General features: G+C 54.2%; 20 non-coding genes across 20 annotated transcripts; all 20 read right to left on the reverse strand.

Annotated features, from left to right (window-relative positions):
* Window positions 1-21: 21 nt before the first annotated feature.
* Window positions 22-93, reverse strand: TRNAD-GUC (transfer RNA aspartic acid (anticodon GUC)). The gene has a single exon. It is a non-coding gene; the product is annotated as a tRNA-Asp (tRNA).
* Window positions 94-2,142: 2,049 nt separating this feature from the next.
* TRNAD-GUC (transfer RNA aspartic acid (anticodon GUC)) lies at window positions 2,143-2,214 on the reverse strand. The gene has a single exon. It is a non-coding gene; the product is annotated as a tRNA-Asp (tRNA).
* A 4,877-nt stretch (window positions 2,215-7,091) lies between these two features.
* On the reverse strand, window positions 7,092-7,163 carry TRNAD-GUC (transfer RNA aspartic acid (anticodon GUC)). The gene has a single exon. It is a non-coding gene; the product is annotated as a tRNA-Asp (tRNA).
* A 635-nt stretch (window positions 7,164-7,798) lies between these two features.
* TRNAD-GUC (transfer RNA aspartic acid (anticodon GUC)) lies at window positions 7,799-7,870 on the reverse strand. Its single transcript has one exon. It is a non-coding gene; the product is annotated as a tRNA-Asp (tRNA).
* A 635-nt stretch (window positions 7,871-8,505) lies between these two features.
* On the reverse strand, window positions 8,506-8,577 carry TRNAD-GUC (transfer RNA aspartic acid (anticodon GUC)). Its single transcript has one exon. It is a non-coding gene; the product is annotated as a tRNA-Asp (tRNA).
* A 635-nt stretch (window positions 8,578-9,212) lies between these two features.
* On the reverse strand, window positions 9,213-9,284 carry TRNAD-GUC (transfer RNA aspartic acid (anticodon GUC)). Its single transcript has one exon. It is a non-coding gene; the product is annotated as a tRNA-Asp (tRNA).
* A 635-nt stretch (window positions 9,285-9,919) lies between these two features.
* Window positions 9,920-9,991, reverse strand: TRNAD-GUC (transfer RNA aspartic acid (anticodon GUC)). Its single transcript has one exon. It is a non-coding gene; the product is annotated as a tRNA-Asp (tRNA).
* A 635-nt stretch (window positions 9,992-10,626) lies between these two features.
* Window positions 10,627-10,698, reverse strand: TRNAD-GUC (transfer RNA aspartic acid (anticodon GUC)). Its single transcript has one exon. It is a non-coding gene; the product is annotated as a tRNA-Asp (tRNA).
* A 1,342-nt stretch (window positions 10,699-12,040) lies between these two features.
* On the reverse strand, window positions 12,041-12,112 carry TRNAD-GUC (transfer RNA aspartic acid (anticodon GUC)). Its single transcript has one exon. It is a non-coding gene; the product is annotated as a tRNA-Asp (tRNA).
* A 635-nt stretch (window positions 12,113-12,747) lies between these two features.
* TRNAD-GUC (transfer RNA aspartic acid (anticodon GUC)) lies at window positions 12,748-12,819 on the reverse strand. Its single transcript has one exon. It is a non-coding gene; the product is annotated as a tRNA-Asp (tRNA).
* A 1,342-nt stretch (window positions 12,820-14,161) lies between these two features.
* On the reverse strand, window positions 14,162-14,233 carry TRNAD-GUC (transfer RNA aspartic acid (anticodon GUC)). Its single transcript has one exon. It is a non-coding gene; the product is annotated as a tRNA-Asp (tRNA).
* A 635-nt stretch (window positions 14,234-14,868) lies between these two features.
* TRNAD-GUC (transfer RNA aspartic acid (anticodon GUC)) lies at window positions 14,869-14,940 on the reverse strand. Its single transcript has one exon. It is a non-coding gene; the product is annotated as a tRNA-Asp (tRNA).
* Window positions 14,941-15,575: 635 nt separating this feature from the next.
* Window positions 15,576-15,647, reverse strand: TRNAD-GUC (transfer RNA aspartic acid (anticodon GUC)). Its single transcript has one exon. It is a non-coding gene; the product is annotated as a tRNA-Asp (tRNA).
* A 635-nt stretch (window positions 15,648-16,282) lies between these two features.
* Window positions 16,283-16,354, reverse strand: TRNAD-GUC (transfer RNA aspartic acid (anticodon GUC)). The gene has a single exon. It is a non-coding gene; the product is annotated as a tRNA-Asp (tRNA).
* Window positions 16,355-16,989: 635 nt separating this feature from the next.
* On the reverse strand, window positions 16,990-17,061 carry TRNAD-GUC (transfer RNA aspartic acid (anticodon GUC)). The gene has a single exon. It is a non-coding gene; the product is annotated as a tRNA-Asp (tRNA).
* A 635-nt stretch (window positions 17,062-17,696) lies between these two features.
* TRNAD-GUC (transfer RNA aspartic acid (anticodon GUC)) lies at window positions 17,697-17,768 on the reverse strand. Its single transcript has one exon. It is a non-coding gene; the product is annotated as a tRNA-Asp (tRNA).
* Window positions 17,769-18,403: 635 nt separating this feature from the next.
* TRNAD-GUC (transfer RNA aspartic acid (anticodon GUC)) lies at window positions 18,404-18,475 on the reverse strand. Its single transcript has one exon. It is a non-coding gene; the product is annotated as a tRNA-Asp (tRNA).
* Window positions 18,476-19,817: 1,342 nt separating this feature from the next.
* Window positions 19,818-19,889, reverse strand: TRNAD-GUC (transfer RNA aspartic acid (anticodon GUC)). Its single transcript has one exon. It is a non-coding gene; the product is annotated as a tRNA-Asp (tRNA).
* Window positions 19,890-20,524: 635 nt separating this feature from the next.
* Window positions 20,525-20,596, reverse strand: TRNAD-GUC (transfer RNA aspartic acid (anticodon GUC)). The gene has a single exon. It is a non-coding gene; the product is annotated as a tRNA-Asp (tRNA).
* Window positions 20,597-21,938: 1,342 nt separating this feature from the next.
* On the reverse strand, window positions 21,939-22,010 carry TRNAD-GUC (transfer RNA aspartic acid (anticodon GUC)). The gene has a single exon. It is a non-coding gene; the product is annotated as a tRNA-Asp (tRNA).
* Between the last annotated feature and the right edge of the window lie 1,154 nt (window positions 22,011-23,164).

A 23,164-nucleotide genomic window follows, 5' to 3' on the forward strand; every position in this document is an offset into this window, starting at 1 on the left:
GGCGAGAAAAAATGCAAAGCTCTCCCCGTCGGGGAATCGAACCCCGGTCTCCCGCGTGACAGGCGGGGATACTCACCACTATACTAACGAGGAACAAGCTGCTGGCAGGGGCCTGTCGCGCTGCGGCCAAAGTCGAGCTGCTTGCGACCCCCCAGCAAGGCCTCTTTCCATGCACCTCTGAAATCAAAGGGGGTTGAAAGCAAACAAACGGCGGCAGTTGATGGAAATGGCATTCAGCTGAATGAATGACTGACATCCTCCGACAAAGACGGGACCTCTTGGAAAGTATGACGGAAAGATCGGGCAGTCTCCGGGCAGATGCCATTGCTCTTGGGATCTCTAGGGGTTCGGCCGGTTGTGCACCTCCTCAGATCTTCTGCCACCCTGAAAACAGCTCCTAAAGAGGATATCTGGAGTCCTCTTATTAGCCAAGTGGTCTGAAGAAAATCTCAAGTCTGACCATTTCAGCACACTGTTTCTTTTGCGCCGAAGGAAAAGTGGCGGTGCCGAGTCATTCCTAGGGATGAGGCGGTGCTTTTATAGGTGAAACCAACCTGCTACTGTCGGCGCTACGTGAACGAGGAGCTGGCGAGCGGCCAAGCTTCTCGGTATCAAACGGAAAGCTCGACTTCCTGAGGTGGGACCATGTCCAAGAAGGAACTGTGAGGACAGTCTTGGGAAAGAGCTCCGCACGAAAGCAAGACTCGGGCGAGAAAAAATGCAAAGCTCTCCCCGTCGGGGAATAGAACCCCGGTCTCCCGCGTGACAGGCGGGGATACTCACCACTATACTAACGAGGAACAAGCTGCTGGCAGGGGCCTGTCGCGCTGCGGCCAAAGTCGAGCTGCTTGCGACCCCCCAGCAAGGCCTCTTTCCATGCACCTCTGAAATCAAAGGGGGTTGAAAGCAAACAAACGGCGGCAGTTGATGGAAATGGCATTCAGCTGAATGAATGACTGACATCCTCCGACAAAGACGGGACCTCTTGGAAAGTATGACGGAAAGATCGGGCAGTCTCCGGGCAGATGCCATTGCTCTTGGGATCTCTAGGGGTTCGGCCGGTTGTGCACCTCCTCAGATCTTCTGCCACCCTGAAAACAGCTCCTAAAGAGGATATCCGGAGTCCTCTTATTAGCCAAGTGGTCTGAAGAAAATCTCAAGTCTGACCATTTCAGCACACTGTTTCTTTTGCGCCGAAGGAAAAGTGGCGGTGCCGAGTCATTCCTAGGGATGAGGCGGTGCTTTTATAGGTGAAACCAACCTGCTACTGTCGGCGCTACGTGAACGAGGAGCTGGCGAGCGGCCAAGCTTCTCGGTATCAAACGGAAAGCTCGACTTCCTGAGGTGGGACCATGTCCAAGAAGGAACTGTGAGGACAGTCTTGGGAAAGAGCTCCGCACGAAAGCAAGACTCGGGCGAGAAAAAATGCAAAGCTCTCCCCGTCGGGGAATCGAACCCCGGTCTCCCGCGTGACTGGCGGGGATACTCACCACTATTCTAACGAGGAACAAGCTGCTGGCAGGGGCCTGTCGCGCTGCGGCCAAAGTCGAGCTGCTTGCGACCCCCCAGCAAGGCCTCTTTCCATGCACCTCTGAAATCAAAGGGGGTTGAAAGCAAACAAACGGCGGCAGTTGATGGAAATGGCATTCAGCTGAATGAATGACTGACATCCTCCGACAAAGACGGGACCTCTTGGAAAGTATGACGGAAAGATCGGGCAGTCTCCGGGCAGATGCCATTGCTCTTGGGATCTCTAGGGGTTCGGCCGGTTGTGCACCTCCTCAGATCTTCTGCCACCCTGAAAACAGCTCCTAAAGAGGATATCTGGAGTCCTCTTATTAGCCAAGTGGTCTGAAGAAAATCTCAAGTCTGACCATTTCAGCACACTGTTTCTTTTGCGCCGAAGGAAAAGTGGCGGTGCCGAGTCATTCCTAGGGATGAGGCGGTGCTTTTATAGGTGAAACCAACCTGCTACTGTCGGCGCTACGTGAACGAGGAGCTGGCGAGCGGCCAAGCTTCTCGGTATCAAACGGAAAGCTCGACTTCCTGAGGTGGGACCATGTCCAAGAAGGAACTGTGAGGACAGTCTTGGGAAAGAGCTCCGCACGAAAGCAAGACTCGGGCGAGAAAAAATGCAAAGCTCTCCCCGTCGGGGAATCGAACCCCGGTCTCCCGCGTGACAGGCGGGGATACTCACCACTATACTAACGAGGAACAAGCTGCTGGCAGGGGCCTGTCGCGCTGCGGCCAAAGTCGAGCTGCTTGCGACCCCCCAGCAAGGCCTCTTTCAATGCACCTCTGAAATCAAAGGGGGTTGAAAGCAAACAAACGGCGGCAGTTGATGGAAATGGCATTCAGCTGAATGAATGACTGACATCCTCCGACAAAGACGGGACCTCTTGGAAAGTATGACGGAAAGATCGGGCAGTCTCCGGGCAGATGCCATTGCTCTTGGGATCTCTAGGGGTTCGGCCGGTTGTGCACCTCCTCAGATCTTCTGCCACCCTGAAAACAGCTCCTAAAGAGGATATCTGGAGTCCTCTTATTAGCCAAGTGGTCTGAAGAAAATCTCAAGTCTGACCATTTCAGCACACTGTTTCTTTTGCGCCGAAGGAAAAGTGGCGGTGCCGAGTCATTCCTAGGGATGAGGCGGTGCTTTTATAGGTGAAACCAACCTGCTACTGTCGGCGCTACGTGAACGAGGAGCTGGCGAGCGGCCAAGCTTCTCGGTATCAAACGGAAAGCTCGACTTCCTGAGGTGGGACCATGTCCAAGAAGGAACTGTGAGGACAGTCTTGGGAAAGAGCTCCGCACGAAAGCAAGACTCGGGCGAGAAAAAATGCAAAGCTCTCCCCGTCGGGGAATCGAACCCCGGTCTCCCGCGTGACAGGTGGGGATACTCACCACTATACTAACGAGGAACAAGCTGCTGGCAGGGGCCTGTCGCGCTGCGGCCAAAGTCGAGCTGCTTGCGACCCCCCAGCAAGGCCTCTTTCCATGCACCTCTGAAATCAAAGGGGGTTGAAAGCAAACAAACGGCGGCAGTTGATGGAAATGGCATTCAGCTGAATGAATGACTGACATCCTCCGACAAAGACGGGACCTCTTGGAAAGTATGACGGAAAGATCGGGCAGTCTCCGGGCAGATGCCATTGCTCTTGGGATCTCTAGGGGTTCGGCCGGTTGTGCACCTCCTCAGATCTTCTGCCACCCTGAAAACAGCTCCTAAAGAGGATATCTGGAGTCCTCTTATTAGCCAAGTGGTCTGAAGAAAATCTCAAGTCTGACCATTTCAGCACACTGTTTCTTTTGCGCCGAAGGAAAAGTGGCGGTGCCGAGTCATTCCTAGGGATGAGGCGGTGCTTTTATAGGTGAAACCAACCTGCTACTGTCGGCGCTACGTGAACGAGGAGCTGGCGAGCGGCCAAGCTTCTCGGTATCAAACGGAAAGCTCGACTTCCTGAGGTGGGACCATGTCCAAGAAGGAACTGTGAGGACAGTCTTGGGAAAGAGCTCCGCACGAAAGCAAGACTCGGGCGAGAAAAAATGCAAAGCTCTCCCCGTCGGGGAATAGAACCCCGGTCTCCCGCGTGACAGGCGGGGATACTCACCACTATACTAACGAGGAACAAGCTGCTGGCAGGGGCCTGTCGCGCTGCGGCCAAAGTCGAGCTGCTTGCGACCCCCCAGCAAGGCCTCTTTCCATGCACCTCTGAAATCAAAGGGGGTTGAAAGCAAACAAACGGCGGCAGTTGATGGAAATGGCATTCAGCTGAATGAATGACTGACATCCTCCGACAAAGACGGGACCTCTTGGAAAGTATGACGGAAAGATCGGGCAGTCTCCGGGCAGATGCCAATGCTCTTGGGATCTCTAGGGGTTCGGCCTGTTGTGCACCTCCTCAGATCTTCTGCCACCCTGAAAACAGCTCCTAAAGAGGATATCTGGAGTCCTCTTATTAGCCAAGTGGTCTGAAGAAAATCTCAAGTCTGACCATTTCAGCACACTGTTTCTTTTGCGCCGAAGGAAAAGTGGCGGTGCCGAGTCATTCCTAGGGATGAGGCGGTGCTTTTATAGGTGAAACCAACCTGCTACTGTCGGCGCTACGTGAACGAGGAGCTGGCGAGCGGCCAAGCTTCTCGGTATCAAACGGAAAGCTCGACTTCCTGAGGTGGGACCATGTCCAAGAAGGAACTGTGAGGACAGTCTTGGGAAAGAGCTCCGCACGAAAGCAAGACTCGGGCGAGAAAAAATGCAAAGCTCTCCCCGTCGGGGAATAGAACCCCGGTCTCCCGCGTGACAGGCGGGGATACTCACCACTATACTAACGAGGAACAAGCTGCTGGCAGGGGCCTGTCGCGCTGCGGCCAAAGTCGAGCTGCTTGCGACCCCCCAGCAAGGCCTCTTTCCATGCACCTCTGAAATCAAAGGGGGTTGAAAGCAAACAAACGGCGGCAGTTGATGGAAATGGCATTCAGCTGAATGAATGACTGACATCCTCCGACAAAGACGGGACCTCTTGGAAAGTATGACGGAAAGATCGGGCAGTCTCCGGGCAGATGCCATTGCTCTTGGGATCTCTAGGGGTTCGGCCGGTTGTGCACCTCCTCAGATCTTCTGCCACCCTGAAAACAGCTCCTAAAGAGGATATCTGGAGTCCTCTTATTAGCCAAGTGGTCTGAAGAAAATCTCAAGTCTGACCATTTCAGCACACTGTTTCTTTTGCGCCGAAGGAAAAGTGGCGGTGCCGAGTCATTCCTAGGGATGAGGCGGTGCTTTTATAGGTGAAACCAACCTGCTACTGTCGGCGCTACGTGAACGAGGAGCTGGCGAGCGGCCAAGCTTCTCGGTATCAAACGGAAAGCTCGACTTCCTGAGGTGGGACCATGTCCAAGAAGGAACTGTGAGGACAGTCTTGGGAAAGAGCTCCGCACGAAAGCAAGACTCGGGCGAGAAAAAGTGCAAAGCTCTCGCCGTCGGGGAATCGAACCCCGGTCTCCCGCGTGACAGGCGGGGATACTCACCACTATTCTAACGAGGAACAAGCTGCTGGCAGTGCCCTGTCGCGCTGCGGCCAAAGTCGAGCTGCTTGCGACCCCCCAGCAAGGCCTCTTTCCATGCACCTCTGAAATCAAAGGGGGTTGAAAGCAAACAAACGGCGGCAGTTGATGGAAATGGCATTCAGCTGAATGAATGACTGACATCCTCCGACAAAGACGGGACCTCTTGGAAAGTATGACGGAAAGATCGGGCAGTCTCCGGGCAGATGCCATTGCTCTTGGGATCTCTAGGGGTTCGGCCGGTTGTGCACCTCCTCAGATCTTCTGCCACCCTGAAAACAGCTCCTAAAGAGGATATCTGGAGTCCTCTTATTAGCCAAGTGGTCTGAAGAAAATCTCAAGTCTGACCATTTCAGCACACTGTTTCTTTTGCGCCGAAGGAAAAGTGGCGGTGCCGAGTCATTCCTAGGGATGAGGCGGTGCTTTTATAGGTGAAACCAACCTGCTACTGTCGGCGCTACGTGAACGAGGAGCTGGCGAGCGGCCAAGCTTCTCGGTATCAAACGGAAAGCTCGACTTCCTGAGGTGGGACCATGTCCAAGAAGGAACTGTGAGGACAGTCTTGGGAAAGAGCTCCGCACGAAAGCAAGACTCGGGCGAGAAAAAATGCAAAGCTCTCCCCGTCGGGGAATAGAACCCCGGTCTCCCGCGTGACAGACGGGGATACTCACCACTATACTAACGAGGAACAAGCTGCTGGCAGGGGCCTGTCGCGCTGCGGCCAAAGTCGAGCTGCTTGCGACCCCCCAGCAAGGCCTCTTTCCATGCACCTCTGAAATCAAAGGGGGTTGAAAGCAAACAAACGGCGGCAGTTGATGGAAATGGCATTCAGCTGAATGAATGACTGACATCCTCCGACAAAGACGGGACCTCTTGGAAAGTATGACGGAAAGATCGGGCAGTCTCCGGGCAGATGCCATTGCTCTTGGGATCTCTAGGGGTTCGGCCGGTTGTGCACCTCCTCAGATCTTCTGCCACCCTGAAAACAGCTCCTAAAGAGGATATCTGGAGTCCTCTTATTAGCCAAGTGGTCTGAAGAAAATCTCAAGTCTGACCATTTCAGCACACTGTTTCTTTTGCGCCGAAGGAAAAGTGGTGGTGCCGAGTCATTCCTAGGGATGAGGCGGTGCTTTTATAGGTGAAACCAACCTGCTACTGTCGGCGCTACGTGAACGAGGAGCTGGCGAGCGGCCAAGCTTCTCGGTATCAAACGGAAAGCTCGACTTCCTGAGGTGGGACCATGTCCAAGAAGGAACTGTGAGGACAGTCTTGGGAAAGAGCTCCGCACGAAAGCAAGACTCGGGCGAGAAAAAGTGCAAAGCTCTCGCCGTCGGGGAATCGAACCCCGGTCTCCCGCGTGACAGGCGGGGATACTCACCACTATTCTAACGAGGAACAAGCTGCTGGCAGTGCCCTGTCGCGCTGCGGCCAAAGTCGAGCTGCTTGCGACCCCCCAGCAAGGCCTCTTTCCATGCACCTCTGAAATCAAAGGGGGTTGAAAGCAAACAAACGGCGGCAGTTGATGGAAATGGCATTCAGCTGAATGAATGACTGACATCCTCCGACAAAGACGGGACCTCTTGGAAAGTATGACGGAAAGATCGGGCAGTCTCCGGGCAGATGCCATTGCTCTTGGGATCTCTAGGGGTTCGGCCGGTTGTGCACCTCCTCAGATCTTCTGCCACCCTGAAAACAGCTCCTAAAGAGGATATCTGGAGTCCTCTTATTAGCCAAGTGGTCTGAAGAAAATCTCAAGTCTGACCATTTCAGCACACTGTTTCTTTTGCGCCGAAGGAAAAGTGGCGGTGCCGAGTCATTCCTAGGGATGAGGCGGTGCTTTTATAGGTGAAACCAACCTGCTACTGTCGGCGCTACGTGAACGAGGAGCTGGCGAGCGGCCAAGCTTCTCGGTATCAAACGGAAAGCTCGACTTCCTGAGGTGGGACCATGTCCAAGAAGGAACTGTGAGGACAGTCTTGGGAAAGAGCTCCGCACGAAAGCAAGACTCGGGCGAGAAAAAATGCAAAGCTCTCCCCGTCGGGGAATCGAACCCCGGTCTCCCGCGTGACAGGCGGGGATACTCACCACTATACTAACGAGGAACAAGCTGCTGGCAGGGGCCTGTCGCGCTGCAGCCAAAGTCGAGCTGCTTGCGACCCCCCAGCAAGGCCTCTTTCCATGCACCTCTGAAATCAAAGGGGGTTGAAAGCAAACAAACGGCGGCAGTTGATGGAAATGGCATTCAGCTGAATGAATGACTGACATCCTCCGACAAAGACGGGACCTCTTGGAAAGTATGACGGAAAGATCGGGCAGTCTCCGGGCAGATGCCATTGCTCTTGGGATCTCTAGGGGTTCGGCCGGTTGTGCACCTCCTCAGATCTTCTGCCACCCTGAAAACAGCTCCTAAAGAGGATATCTGGAGTCCTCTTATTAGCCAAGTGGTCTGAAGAAAATCTCAAGTCTGACCATTTCAGCACACTGTTTCTTTTGCGCCGAAGGAAAAGTGGCGGTGCCGAGTCATTCCTAGGGATGAGGCGGTGCTTTTATAGGTGAAACCAACCTGCTACTGTCGGCGCTACGTGAACGAGGAGCTGGCGAGCGGCCAAGCTTCTCGGTATCAAACGGAAAGCTCGACTTCCTGAGGTGGGACCATGTCCAAGAAGGAACTGTGAGGACAGTCTTGGGAAAGAGCTCCGCACGAAAGCAAGACTCGGGCGAGAAAAAATGCAAAGCTCTCCCCGTCGGGGAATCGAACCCCGGTCTCCCGCGTGACAGGCGGGGATACTCACCACTATACTAACGAGGAACAAGCTGCTGGCAGGGGCCTGTCGCGCTGCGGCCAAAGTCGAGCTGCTTGCGACCCCCCAGCAAGGCCTCTTTCCATGCACCTCTGAAATCAAAGGGGGTTGAAAGCAAACAAACGGCGGCAGTTGATGGAAATGGCATTCAGCTGAATGAATGACTGACATCCTCCGACAAAGACGGGACCTCTTGGAAAGTATGACGGAAAGATCGGGCAGTCTCCGGGCAGATGCCATTGCTCTTGGGATCTCTAGGGGTTCGGCCGGTTGTGCACCTCCTCAGATCTTCTGCCACCCTGAAAACAGCTCCTAAAGAGGATATCTGGAGTCCTCTTATTAGCCAAGTGGTCTGAAGAAAATCTCAAGTCTGACCATTTCAGCACACTGTTTCTTTTGCGCCGAAGGAAAAGTGGCGGTGCCGAGTCATTCCTAGGGATGAGGCGGTGCTTTTATAGGTGAAACCAACCTGCTACTGTCGGCGCTACGTGAACGAGGAGCTGGCGAGCGGCCAAGCTTCTCGGTATCAAACGGAAAGCTCGACTTCCTGAGGTGGGACCATGTCCAAGAAGGAACTGTGAGGACAGTCTTGGGAAAGAGCTCCGCACGAAAGCAAGACTCGGGCGAGAAAAAATGCAAAGCTCTCCCCGTCGGGGAATCGAACCCCGGTCTCCCGCGTGACAGGCGGGGATACTCACCACTATACTAACGAGGAACAAGCTGCTGGCAGGGGCCTGTCGCGCTGCGGCCAAAGTCGAGCTGCTTGCGACCCCCCAGCAAGGCCTCTTTCCATGCACCTCTGAAATCAAAGGGGGTTGAAAGCAAACAAACGGCGGCAGTTGATGGAAATGGCATTCAGCTGAATGAATGACTGACATCCTCCGACAAAGACGGGACCTCTTGGAAAGTATGACGGAAAGATCGGGCAGTCTCCGGGCAGATGCCATTGCTCTTGGGATCTCTAGGGGTTCGGCCGGTTGTGCACCTCCTCAGATCTTCTGCCACCCTGAAAACAGCTCCTAAAGAGGATATCTGGAGTCCTCTTATTAGCCAAGTGGTCTGAAGAAAATCTCAAGTCTGACCATTTCAGCACACTGTTTCTTTTGCGCCGAAGGAAAAGTGGCGGTGCCGAGTCATTCCTAGGGATGAGGCGGTGCTTTTATAGGTGAAACCAACCTGCTACTGTCGGCGCTACGTGAACGAGGAGCTGGCGAGCGGCCAAGCTTCTCGGTATCAAACGGAAAGCTCGACTTCCTGAGGTGGGACCATGTCCGAGAAGGAACTGTGAGGACAGTCTTGGGAAAGAGCTCCGCACAAAAGCAAGACTCGGGCGAGAAAAAATGCAAAGCTCTCCCCGTCGGGGAATCGAACCCCGGTCTCCCGCGTGACAGGCGGGGATACTCACCACTATACTAACGAGGAACAAGCTGCTGGCAGGGGCCTGTCGCGCTGCGGCCAAAGTCGAGCTGCTTGCGACCCCCCAGCAAGGCCTCTTTCCATGCACCTCTGAAATCAAAGGGGGTTGAAAGCAAACAAACGGCGGCAGTTGATGGAAATGGCATTCAGCTGAATGAATGACTGACATCCTCCGACAAAGACGGGACCTCTTGGAAAGTATGACGGAAAGATCGGGCAGTCTCCGGGCAGATGCCATTGCTCTTGGGATCTCTAGGGGTTCGGCCGGTTGTGCACCTCCTCAGATCTTCTGCCACCCTGAAAACAGCTCCTAAAGAGGATATCTGGAGTCCTCTTATTAGCCAAGTGGTCTGAAGAAAATCTCAAGTCTGACCATTTCAGCACACTGTTTCTTTTGCGCCGAAGGAAAAGTGGCGGTGCCGAGTCATTCCTAGGGATGAGGCGGTGCTTTTATAGGTGAAACCAACCTGCTACTGTCGGCGCTACGTGAACGAGGAGCTGGCGAGCGGCCAAGCTTCTCGGTATCAAACGGAAAGCTCGACTTCCTGAGGTGGGACCATGTCCAAGAAGGAACTGTGAGGACAGTCTTGGGAAAGAGCTCCGCACGAAAGCAAGACTCGGGCGAGAAAAAATGCAAAGCTCTCCCCGTCGGGGAATCGAACCCCGGTCTCCCGCGTGACAGGCGGGGATACTCACCACTATACTAACGAGGAACAAGCTGCTGGCAGGGGCCTGTCGCGCTGCGGCCAAAGTCGAGCTGCTTGCGACCCCCCAGCAAGGCCTCTTTCCATGCACCTCTGAAATCAAAGGGGGTTGAAAGCAAACAAACGGCGGCAGTTGATGGAAATGGCATTCAGCTGAATGAATGACTGACATCCTCTGACAAAGACGGGACCTCTTGGAAAGTATGACGGAAAGATCGGGCAGTCTCCGGGCAGATGCCATTGCTCTTGGGATCTCTAGGGGTTCGGCCGGTTGTGCACCTCCTCAGATCTTCTGCCACCCTGAAAACAGCTCCTAAAGAGGATATCTGGAGTCCTCTTATTAGCCAAGTGGTCTGAAGAAAATCTCAAGTCTGACCATTTCAGCACACTGTTTCTTTTGCGCCGAAGGAAAAGTGGCGGTGCCGAGTCATTCCTAGGGATGAGGCGGTGCTTTTATAGGTGAAACCAACCTGCTACTGTCGGCGCTACGTGAACGAGGAGCTGGCGAGCGGCCAAGCTTCTCGGTATCAAACGGAAAGCTCGACTTCCTGAGGTGGGACCATGTCCGAGAAGGAACTGTGAGGACAGTCTTGGGAAAGAGCTCCGCACGAAAGCAAGACTCGGGCGAGAAAAAATGCAAAGCTCTCCCCGTCGGGGAATCGAACCCCGGTCTCCCGCGTGACAGGCGGGGATACTCACCACTATACTAACGAGGAACAAGCTGCTGGCAGGGGCCTGTCGCGCTGCGGCCAAAGTCGAGCTGCTTGCGACCCCCCAGCAAGGCCTCTTTCCATGCACCTCTGAAATCAAAGGGGGTTGAAAGCAAACAAACGGCGGCAGTTGATGGAAATGGCATTCAGCTGAATGAATGACTGACATCCTCCGACAAAGACGGGACCTCTTGGAAAGTATGACGGAAAGATCGGGCAGTCTCCGGGCAGATGCCATTGCTCTTGGGATCTCTAGGGGTTCGGCCGGTTGTGCACCTCCTCAGATCTTCTGCCACCCTGAAAACAGCTCCTAAAGAGGATATCTGGAGTCCTCTTATTAGCCAAGTGGTCTGAAGAAAATCTCAAGTCTGACCATTTCAGCACACTGTTTCTTTTGCGCCGAAGGAAAAGTGGCGGTGCCGAGTCATTCCTAGGGATGAGGCGGTGCTTTTATAGGTGAAACCAACCTGCTACTGTCGGCGCTACGTGAACGAGGAGCTGGCGAGCGGCCAAGCTTCTCGGTATCAAACGGAAAGCTCGACTTCCTGAGGTGGGACCATGTCCAAGAAGGAACTGTGAGGACAGTCTTGGGAAAGAGCTCCGCACGAAAGCAAGACTCGGGCGAGAAAAAATGCAAAGCTCTCCCCGTCGGGGAATCGAACCCCGGTCTCCCGCGTGACAGGCGGGGAAACTCACCACTATACTAACGAGGAACAAGCTGCTGGCAGGGGCCTGTCGCGCTGCGGCCAAAGTCGAGCTGCTTGCGACCCCCCAGCAAGGCCTCTTTCCATGCACCTCTGAAATCAAAGGGGGTTGAAAGCAAACAAACGGCGGCAGTTGATGGAAATGGCATTCAGCTGAATGAATGACTGACATCCTCCGACAAAGACGGGACCTCTTGGAAAGTATGACGGAAAGATCGGGCAGTCTCCGGGCAGATGCCATTGCTCTTGGGATCTCTAGGGGTTCGGCCGGTTGTGCACCTCCTCAGATCTTCTGCCACCCTGAAAACAGCTCCTAAAGAGGATATCTGGAGTCCTCTTATTAGCCAAGTGGTCTGAAGAAAATCTCAAGTCTGACCATTTCAGCACACTGTTTCTTTTGCGCCGAAGGAAAAGTAGCGGTGCCGAGTCATTCCTAGGGATGAGGCGGTGCTTTTATAGGTGAAACCAACCTGCTACTGTCGGCGCTACGTGAACGAGGAGCTGGCGAGCGGCCAAGCTTCTCGGTATCAAACGGAAAGCTCGACTTCCTGAGGTGGGACCATGTCCAAGAAGGAACTGTGAGGACAGTCTTGGGAAAGAGCTCCGCACGAAAGCAAGACTCGGGCGAGAAAAAATGCAAAGCTCTCCCCGTCGGGGAATCGAACCCCGGTCTCCCGCGTGACAGGCGGGGATACTCACCACTATACTAACGAGGAACAAGCTGCTGGCAGGAGCCTGTCGCGCTGCGGCCAAAGTCGAGCTGCTTGCGACCCCCCAGCAAGGCCTCTTTCCATGCACCTCTGAAATCAAAGGGGGTTGAAAGCAAACAAACGGCGGCAGTTGATGGAAATGGCATTCAGCTGAATGAATGACTGACATCCTCCGACAAAGACGGGACCTCTTGGAAAGTATGACGGAAAGATCGGGCAGTCTCCGGGCAGATGCCATTGCTCTTGGGATCTCTAGGGGTTCGGCCGGTTGTGCACCTCCTCAGATCTTCTGCCACCCTGAAAACAGCTCCTAAAGAGGATATCTGGAGTCCTCTTATTAGCCAAGTGGTCTGAAGAAAATCTCAAGTCTGACCATTTCAGCACACTGTTTCTTTTGCGCCGAAGGAAAAGTGGCGGTGCCGAGTCATTCCTAGGGATGAGGCGGTGCTTTTATAGGTGAAACCAACCTGCTACTGTCGGCGCTACGTGAACGAGGAGCTGGCGAGCGGCCAAGCTTCTCGGTATCAAACGGAAAGCTCGACTTCCTGAGGTGGGACCATGTCCAAGAAGGAACTGTGAGGACAGTCTTGGGAAAGAGCTCCGCACGAAAGCAAGACTCGGGCGAGAAAAAATGCAAAGCTCTCCCCGTCGGGGAATCGAACCCCGGTCTCCCGCGTGACAGGCGGGGATACTCACCACTATACTAACGAGGAACAAGCTGCTGGCAGGGGCCTGTCGCGCTGCGGCCAAAGTCGAGCTGCTTGCGACCCCCCAGCAAGGCCTCTTTCCATGCACCTCTGAAATCAAAGGGGGTTGAAAGCAAACAAACGGCGGCAGTTGATGGAAATGGCATTCAGCTGAATGAATGACTGACATCCTCCGACAAAGACGGGACCTCTTGGAAAGTATGACGGAAAGATCGGGCAGTCTCCGGGCAGATGCCATTGCTCTTGGGATCTCTAGGGGTTCGGCCGGTTGTGCACCTCCTCAGATCTTCTGCCACCCTGAAAACAGCTCCTAAAGAGGATATCTGGAGTCCTCTTATTAGCCAAGTGGTCTGAAGAAAATCTCAAGTCTGACCATTTCAGCACACTGTTTCTTTTGCGCCGAAGGAAAAGTGGCGGTGCCGAGTCATTCCTAGGGATGAGGCGGTGCTTTTATAGGTGAAACCAACCTGCTACTGTCGGCGCTACGTGAACGAGGAGCTGGCGAGCGGCCAAGCTTCTCGGTATCAAACGGAAAGCTCGACTTCCTGAGGTGGGACCATGTCCAAGAAGGAACTGTGAGGACAGTCTTGGGAAAGAGCTCCGCACGAAAGCAAGACTCGGGCGAGAAAAAATGCAAAGCTCTCCCCGTCGGGGAATCGAACCCCGGTCTCCCGCGTGACAGGCGGGGAAACTCACCACTATACTAACGAGGAACAAGCTGCTGGCAGGGGCCTGTCGCGCTGCGGCCAAAGTCGAGCTGCTTGCGACCCCCCAGCAAGGCCTCTTTCCATGCACCTCTGAAATCAAAGGGGGTTGAAAGCAAACAAACGGCGGCAGTTGATGGAAATGGCATTCAGCTGAATGAATGACTGACATCCTCCGACAAAGACGGGACCTCTTGGAAAGTATGACGGAAAGATCGGGCAGTCTCCGGGCAGATGCCATTGCTCTTGGGATCTCTAGGGGTTCGGCCGGTTGTGCACCTCCTCAGATCTTCTGCCACCCTGAAAACAGCTCCTAAAGAGGATATCTGGAGTCCTCTTATTAGCCAAGTGGTCTGAAGAAAATCTCAAGTCTGACCATTTCAGCACACTGTTTCTTTTGCGCCGAAGGAAAAGTGGCGGTGCCGAGTCATTCCTAGGGATGAGGCGGTGCTTTTATAGGTGAAACCAACCTGCTACTGTCGGCGCTACGTGAACGAGGAGCTGGCGAGCGGCCAAGCTTCTCGGTATCAAACGGAAAGCTCGACTTCCTGAGGTGGGACCATGTCCAAGAAGGAACTGTGAGGACAGTCTTGGGAAAGAGCTCCGCACGAAAGCAAGACTCGGGCGAGAAAAAATGCAAAGCTCTCCCCGTCGGGGAATCGAACCCCGGTCTCCCGCGTGACAGGCGGGGATACTCACCACTATACTAACGAGGAACAAGCTGCTGGCAGGAGCCTGTCGCGCTGCGGCCAAAGTCGAGCTGCTTGCGACCCCCCAGCAAGGCCTCTTTCCATGCACCTCTGAAATCAAAGGGGGTTGAAAGCAAACAAACGGCGGCAGTTGATGGAAATGGCATTCAGCTGAATGAATGACTGACATCCTCCGACAAAGACGGGACCTCTTGGAAAGTATGACGGAAAGATCGGGCAGTCTCCGGGCAGATGCCATTGCTCTTGGGATCTCTAGGGGTTCGGCCGGTTGTGCACCTCCTCAGATCTTCTGCCACCCTGAAAACAGCTCCTAAAGAGGATATCTGGAGTCCTCTTATTAGCCAAGTGGTCTGAAGAAAATCTCAAGTCTGACCATTTCAGCACACTGTTTCTTTTGCGCCGAAGGAAAAGTGGCGGTGCCGAGTCATTCCTAGGGATGAGGCGGTGCTTTTATAGGTGAAACCAACCTGCTACTGTCGGCGCTACGTGAACGAGGAGCTGGCGAGCGGCCAAGCTTCTCGGTATCAAACGGAAAGCTCGACTTCCTGAGGTGGGACCATGTCCAAGAAGGAACTGTGAGGACAGTCTTGGGAAAGAGCTCCGCACGAAAGCAAGACTCGGGCGAGAAAAAATGCAAAGCTCTCCCCGTCGGGGAATCGAACCCCGGTCTCCCGCGTGACAGGCGGGGATACTCACCACTATACTAACGAGGAACAAGCTGCTGGCAGGGGCCTGTCGCGCTGCGGCCAAAGTCGAGCTGCTTGCGACCCCCCAGCAAGGCCTCTTTCCATGCACCTCTGAAATCAAAGGGGGTTGAAAGCAAACAAACGGCGGCAATTGATGGAAATGGCATTCAGCTGAATGAATGACTGACATCCTCCGACAAAGACGGGACCTCTTGGAAAGTATGACGGAAAGATCGGGCAGTCTCCGGGCAGATGCCATTGCTCTTGGGATCTCTAGGGGTTCGGCCGGTTGTGCACCTCCTCAGATCTTCTGCCACCCTGAAAACAGCTCCTAAAGAGGATATCTGGAGTCCTCTTATTAGCCAAGTGGTCTGAAGAAAATCTCAAGTCTGACCATTTCAGCACACTGTTTCTTTTGCGCCGAAGGAAAAGTGGCGGTGCCGAGTCATTCCTAGGGATGAGGCGGTGCTTTTATAGGTGAAACCAACCTGCTACTGTCGGCGCTACGTGAACGAGGAGCTGGCGAGCGGCCAAGCTTCTCGGTATCAAACGGAAAGCTCGACTTCCTGAGGTGGGACCATGTCCAAGAAGGAACTGTGAGGACAGTCTTGGGAAAGAGCTCCGCACGAAAGCAAGACTCGGGCGAGAAAAAATGCAAAGCTCTCCCCGTCGGGGAATCGAACCCCGGTCTCCCGCGTGACAGGCGGGGATACTCACCACTATACTAACGAGGAACAAGCTGCTGGCAGGAGCCTGTCGCGCTGCGGCCAAAGTCGAGCTGCTTGCGACCCCCCAGCAAGGCCTCTTTCCATGCACCTCTGAAATCAAAGGGGGTTGAAAGCAAACAAACGGCGGCAGTTGATGGAAATGGCATTCAGCTGAATGAATGACTGACATCCTCCGACAAAGACGGGACCTCTTGGAAAGTATGACGGAAAGATCGGGCAGTCTCCGGGCAGATGCCATTGCTCTTGGGATCTCTAGGGGTTCGGCCGGTTGTGCACCTCCTCAGATCTTCTGCCACCCTGAAAACAGCTCCTAAAGAGGATATCTGGAGTCCTCTTATTAGCCAAGTGGTCTGAAGAAAATCTCAAGTCTGACCATTTCAGCACACTGTTTCTTTTGCGCCGAAGGAAAAGTGGCGGTGCCGAGTCATTCCTAGGGATGAGGCGGTGCTTTTATAGGTGAAACCAACCTGCTACTGTCGGCGCTACGTGAACGAGGAGCTGGCGAGCGGCCAAGCTTCTCGGTATCAAACGGAAAGCTCGACTTCCTGAGGTGGGACCATGTCCAAGAAGGAACTGTGAGGACAGTCTTGGGAAAGAGCTCCGCACGAAAGCAAGACTCGGGCGAGAAAAAATGCAAAGCTCTCCCCGTCGGGGAATCGAACCCCGGTCTCCCGCGTGACAGGCGGGGATACTCACCACTATACTAACGAGGAACAAGCTGCTGGCAGGGGCCTGTCGCGCTGCGGCCAAAGTCGAGCTGCTTGCGACCCCCCAGCAAGGCCTCTTTCCATGCAACTCTGAAATCAAAGGGGGTTGAAAGCAAACAAACGGCGGCAGTTGATGGAAATGGCATTCAGCTGAATGAATGACTGACATCCTCCGACAAAGACGGGACCTCTTGGAAAGTATGACGGAAAGATCGGGCAGTCTCCGGGCAGATGCCATTGCTCTTGGGATCTCTAGGGGTTCGGCCGGTTGTGCACCTCCTCAGATCTTCTGCCACCCTGAAAACAGCTCCTAAAGAGGATATCTGGAGTCCTCTTATTAGCCAAGTGGTCTTAAGAAAATCTCAAGTCTGACCATTTCAGCACACTGTTTCTTTTGCGCCGAAGGAAAAGTGGCGGTGCCGAGTCATTCCTAGGGATGAGGCGGTGCTTTTATAGGTGAAACCAACCTGCTACTGTCGGCGCTACGTGAACGAGGAGCTGGCGAGCGGCCAAGCTTCTCGGTATCAAACGGAAAGCTCGACTTCCTGAGGTGGGACCATGTCCAAGAAGGAACTGTGAGGACAGTCTTGGGAAAGAGCTCCGCACGAAAGCAAGACTCGGGCGAGAAAAAATGCAAAGCTCTCCCCGTCGGGGAATCGAACCCCGGTCTCCCGCGTGACAGGCGGGGATACTCACCACTATACTAACGAGGAACAAGCTGCTGGCAGGAGCCTGTCGCGCTGCGGCCAAAGTCGAGCTGCTTGCGACCCCCCAGCAAGGCCTCTTTCCATGCACCTCTGAAATCAAAGGGGGTTGAAAGCAAACAAACGGCGGCAGTTGATGGAAATGGCATTCAGCTGAATGAATGACTGACATCCTCCGACAAAGACGGGACCTCTTGGAAAGTATGACGGAAAGATCGGGCAGTCTCCGGGCAGATGCCATTGCTCTTGGGATCTCTAGGGGTTCGGCCGGTTGTGCACCTCCTCAGATCTTCTGCCACCCTGAAAACAGCTCCTAAAGAGGATATCTGGAGTCCTCTTATTAGCCAAGTGGTCTGAAGAAAATCTCAAGTCTGACCATTTCAGCACACTGTTTCTTTTGCGCCGAAGGAAAAGTGGCGGTGCCGAGTCATTCCTAGGGATGAGGCGGTGCTTTTATAGGTGAAACCAACCTGCTACTGTCGGCGCTACGTGAACGAGGAGCTGGCGAGCGGCCAAGCTTCTCGGTATCAAACGGAAAGCTCGACTTCCTGAGGTGGGACCATGTCCAAGAAGGAACTGTGAGGACAGTCTTGGGAAAGAGCTCCGCACGAAAGCAAGACTCGGGCGAGAAAAAATGCAAAGCTCTCCCCGTCGGGGAATCGAACCCCGGTCTCCCGCGTGACAGGCGGGGATACTCACCACTATACTAACGAGGAACAAGCTGCTGGCAGGGGCCTGTCGCGCTGCGGCCAAAGTCGAGCTGCTTGCGACCCCCCAGCAAGGCCTCTTTCCATGCACCTCTGAAATCAAAGGGGGTTGAAAGCAAACAAACGGCGGCAGTTGATGGAAATGGCATTCAGCTGAATGAATGACTGACATCCTCCGACAAAGACGGGACCTCTTGGAAAGTATGACGGAAAGATCGGGCAGTCTCCGGGCAGATGCCATTGCTCTTGGGATCTCTAGGGGTTCGGCCGGTTGTGCACCTCCTCAGATCTTCTGCCACCCTGAAAACAGCTCCTAAAGAGGATATCTGGAGTCCTCTTATTAGCCAAGTGGTCTGAAGAAAATCTCAAGTCTGACCATTTCAGCACACTGTTTCTTTTGCGCCGAAGGAAAAGTGGCGGTGCCGAGTCATTCCTAGGGATGAGGCGGTGCTTTTATAGGTGAAACCAACCTGCTACTGTCGGCGCTACGTGAACGAGGAGCTGGCGAGCGGCCAAGCTTCTCGGTATCAAACGGAAAGCTCGACTTCCTGAGGTGGGACCATGTCCAAGAAGGAACTGTGAGGACAGTCTTGGGAAAGAGCTCCGCACGAAAGCAAGACTCGGGCGAGAAAAAATGCAAAGCTCTCCCCGTCGGGGAATCGAACCCCGGTCTCCCGCGTGACAGGCGGGGATACTCACCACTATACTAACGAGGAACAAGCTGCTGGCAGGGGCCTGTCGCGCTGCGGCCAAAGTCGAGCTGCTTGCGACCCCCCAGCAAGGCCTCTTTCCATGCACCTCTGAAATCAAAGGGGGTTGAAAGCAAACAAACGGCGGCAGTTGATGGAAATGGCATTCAGCTGAATGAATGACTGACATCCTCCGACAAAGACGGGACCTCTTGGAAAGTATGACGGAAAGATCGGGCAGTCTCCGGGCAGATGCCATTGCTCTTGGGATCTCTAGGGGTTCGGCCGGTTGTGCACCTCCTCAGATCTTCTGCCACCCTGAAAACAGCTCCTAAAGAGGATATCTGGAGTCCTCTTATTAGCCAAGTGGTCTGAAGAAAATCTCAAGTCTGACCATTTCAGCACACTGTTTCTTTTGCGCCGAAGGAAAAGTGGCGGTGCCGAGTCATTCCTAGGGATGAGGCGGTGCTTTTATAGGCGAAACCAACCTGCTACTGTCGGCGCTACGTGAACGAGGAGCTGGCGAGCGGCCAAGCTTCTCGGTATCAAACGGAAAGCTCGACTTCCTGAGGTGGGACCATGTCCAAGAAGGAACTGTGAGGACAGTCTTGGGAAAGAGCTCCGCACGAAAGCAAGACTCGGGCGAGAAAAAATGCAAAGCTCTCCCCGTCGGGGAATCGAACCCCGGTCTCCCGAGTGACAGGCGGGGATACTCACCACTATACTAACGAGGAACAAGCTGCTGGCAGGGGCCTGTCGCGCTGCGGCCAAAGTCGAGCTGCTTGCGACCCCCCAGCAAGGCCTCTTTCCATGCACCTCTGAAATCAAAGGGGGTTGAAAGCAAACAAACGGCGGCAGTTGATGGAAATGGCATTCAGCTGAATGAATGACTGACATCCTCCGACAAAGACGGGACCTCTTGGAAAGTATGACGGAAAGATCGGGCAGTCTCCGGGCAGATGCCATTGCTCTTGGGATCTCTAGGGGTTCGGCCGGTTGTGCACCTCCTCAGATCTTCTGCCACCCTGAAAACAGCTCCTAAAGAGGATATCTGGAGTCCTCTTATTAGCCAAGTGGTCTGAAGAAAATCTCAAGTCTGACCATTTCAGCACACTGTTTCTTTTGCGCCGAAGGAAAAGTGGCGGTGCCGAGTCATTCCTAGGGATGAGGCGGTGCTTTTATAGGCGAAACCAACCTGCTACTGTCGGCGCTACGTGAACGAGGAGCTGGCGAGCGGCCAAGCTTCTCGGTATCAAACGGAAAGCTCGACTTCCTGAGGTGGGACCATGTCCAAGAAGGAACTGTGAGGACAGTCTTGGGAAAGAGCTCCGCACGAAAGCAAGACTCGGGCGAGAAAAAATGCAAAGCTCTCCCCGTCGGGGAATCGAACCCCGGTCTCCCGCGTGACAGGCGGGGATACTCACCACTATACTAACGAGGAACAAGCTGCTGGCAGGGGCCTGTCGCGCTGCAGCCAAAGTCGAGCTGCTTGCGACCCCCCCGGAAAGCCTTTTTCCATGCACCTCTGAAATCAAAGGGGGTTGAAAGCAAACAAACGGTGGCAGTTGATGGAAATGGCATTCAGCTGAATGAATGACTGACATCCTCCGACAAAGACAGGACCTCTTGGAAAGTATGACGGAAAGATCGGGCAGTCTCCGGGCAGATGCCATTGCTCTTGGGATCTCTAGGGGTTCGGCCGGTTGTGCACCTCCTCAGATCTTCTGCCACCCTGAAAACAGCTCCTAAAGAGGATATCTGGAGTCCTCTTATTAGCCAAGTGGTCTGAAGAAAATCTCAAGTCTGACCATTTCAGCACACTGTTTCTTTTGCGCCGAAGGAAAAGTGGCGGTGCCGAGTCATTCCTAGGGATGAGGCGGTGCTTTTATAGGCGAAACCAACCTGCTACTGTCGGCGCTACGTGAACGAGGAGCTGGCGAGCGGCCAAGCTTCTCGGTATCAAACGGAAAGCTCGACTTCCTGAGGTGGGACCATGTCCAAGAAGGAACTGTGAGGACAGTCTTGGGAAAGAGCTCCGCACGAAAGCAAGACTCGGGCGAGAAAAAATGCAAAGCTCTCCCCGTCGGGGAATCGAACCCCGGTCTCCCGCGTGACAGGCGGGGATACTCACCACTATACTAACGAGGAACAAGCTGCTGGCAGGGGCCTGTCGCGCTGCAGCCAAAGTCGAGCTGCTTGCGACCCCCCCGGAAAGCCTTTTTCCATGCACCTCTGAAATCAAAGGGGGTTGAAAGCAAACAAACGGTGGCAGTTGATGGAAATGGCATTCAGCTGAATGAATGACTGACATCCTCCGACAAAGACAGGACCTCTTGGAAAGTATGACGGAAAGATCGGGCAGTCTCCGGGCAGATGCCATTGCTCTTGGGATCTCTAGGGGTTCGGCCGGTTGTGCACCTCCTCAGATCTTCTGCCACCCTGAAAACAGCTCCTAAAGAGGATATCTGGAGTCCTCTTATTAGCCAAGTGGTCTGAAGAAAATCTCAAGTCTGACCATTTCAGCACACTGTTTCTTTTGCGCCGAAGGAAAAGTGGCGGTGCCGAGTCATTCCTAGGGATGAGGCGGTGCTTTTATAGGTGAAACCAACCTGCTACTGTCGGCGCTACGTGAACGAGGAGCTGGCGAGCGGCCAAGCTTCTCGGTATCAAACGGAAAGCTCGACTTCCTGAGGTGGGACCATGTCCAAGAAGGAACTGTGAGGACAGTCTTGGGAAAGAGCTCCGCACGAAAGCAAGACTCGGGCGAGAAAAAATGCAAAGCTCTCCCCGTCGGGGAATCGAACCCCGGTCTCCCGCGTGACAGGCGGGGATACTCACTACTATACTAACGAGGAACAAGCTGCTGGCAGGGGCCTGTCGCGCTGCAGCCAAAGTCGAGCTGCTTGCGACCCCCCCGGAAAGCCTTTTTCCATGCACCTCTGAAATCAAAGGGGGTTGAAAGCAAACAAACGGCGGCAGTTGATGGAAATGGCATTCAGCTGAATGAATGACTGACATCCTCCGACAAAGACGGGACCTCTTGGAAAGTATGACGGAAAGATCGGGCAGTCTCCGGGCAGATGCCATTGCTCTTGGGATCTCTAGGGGTTCGGCCGGTTGTGCACCTCCTCAGATCTTCTGCCACCCTGAAAACAGCTCCTAAAGAGGATATCTGGAGTCCTCTTATTAGCCAAGTGGTCTGAAGAAAATCTCAAGTCTGACCATTTCAGCACACTGTTTCTTTTGCGCCGAAGGAAAAGTGGCGGTGCCGAGTCATTCCTAGGGATGAGGCGGTGCTTTTATAGGTGAAACCAACCTGCTACTGTCGGCGCTACGTGAACGAGGAGCTGGCGAGCGGCCAAGCTTCTCGGTATCAAACGGAAAGCTCGACTTCCTGAGGTGGGACCATGTCCAAGAAGGAACTGTGAGGACAGTCTTGGGAAAGAGCTCCGCACGAAAGCAAGACTCGGGCGAGAAAAAATGCAAAGCTCTCCCCGTCGGGGAATCGAACCCCGGTCTCCCGCGTGACAGGCGGGGATACTCACCACTATACTAACGAGGAACAAGCTGCTGGCAGGGGCCTGTCGCGCTGCAGCCAAAGTCGAGCTGCTTGCGACCCCCCCGGAAAGCCTTTTTCCATGCACCTCTGAAATCAAAGGGGGTTGAAAGCAAACAAACGGCGGCAGTTGATGGAAATGGCATTCAGCTGAATGAATGACTGACATCCTCCGACAAAGACGGGACCTCTTGGAAAGTATGACGGAAAGATCGGGCAGTCTCCGGGCAGATGCCATTGCTCTTGGGATCTCTAGGGGTTCGGCCGGTTGTGCACCTCCTCAGATCTTCTGCCACCCTGAAAACAGCTCCTAAAGAGGATATCTGGAGTCCTCTTATTAGCCAAGTGGTCTGAAGAAAATCTCAAGTCTGACCATTTCAGCACACTGTTTCTTTTGCGCCGAAGGAAAAGTGGCGGTGCCGAGTCATTCCTAGGGATGAGGCGGTGCTTTTATAGGTGAAACCAACCTGCTACTGTCGGCGCTACGTGAACGAGGAGCTGGCGAGCGGCCAAGCTTCTCGGTATCAAACGGAAAGCTCGACTTCCTGAGGTGGGACCATGTCCAAGAAGGAACTGTGAGGACAGTCTTGGGAAAGAGCTCCGCACGAAAGCAAGACTCGGGCGAGAAAAAATGCAAAGCTCTCCCCGTCAGGGAATCGAACCCCGGTCTCCCGCGTGACAGGCGGGGATACTCACCACTATACTAACGAGGAACAAGCTGCTGGCAGGGGCCTGTCGCGCTGCAGCCAAAGTCGAGCTGCTTGCGACCCCCCCGGAAAGCCTTTTTCCATGCACCTCTGAAATCAAAGGGGGTTGAAAGCAAACAAACGGCGGCAGTTGATGGAAATGGCATTCAGCTGAATGAATGACTGACATCCTCCGACAAAGACGGGACCTCTTGGAAAGTATGACGGAAAGATCGGGCAGTCTCCGGGCAGATGCCATTGCTCTTGGGATCTCTAGGGGTTCGGCCGGTTGTGCACCTCCTCAGATCTTCTGCCACCCTGAAAACAGCTCCTAAAGAGGATATCTGGAGTCCTCTTATTAGCCAAGTGGTCTGAAGAAAATCTCAAGTCTGACCATTTCAGCACACTGTTTCTTTTGCGCCGAAGGAAAAGTGGCGGTGCCGAGTCATTCCTAGGGATGAGGCGGTGCTTTTA

Source organism: Engystomops pustulosus, chromosome 7, assembly GCF_040894005.1.
Source record: "Engystomops pustulosus chromosome 7, aEngPut4.maternal, whole genome shotgun sequence".
Classification (NCBI taxonomy): Eukaryota; Metazoa; Chordata; class Amphibia; order Anura; family Leptodactylidae; genus Engystomops; species Engystomops pustulosus.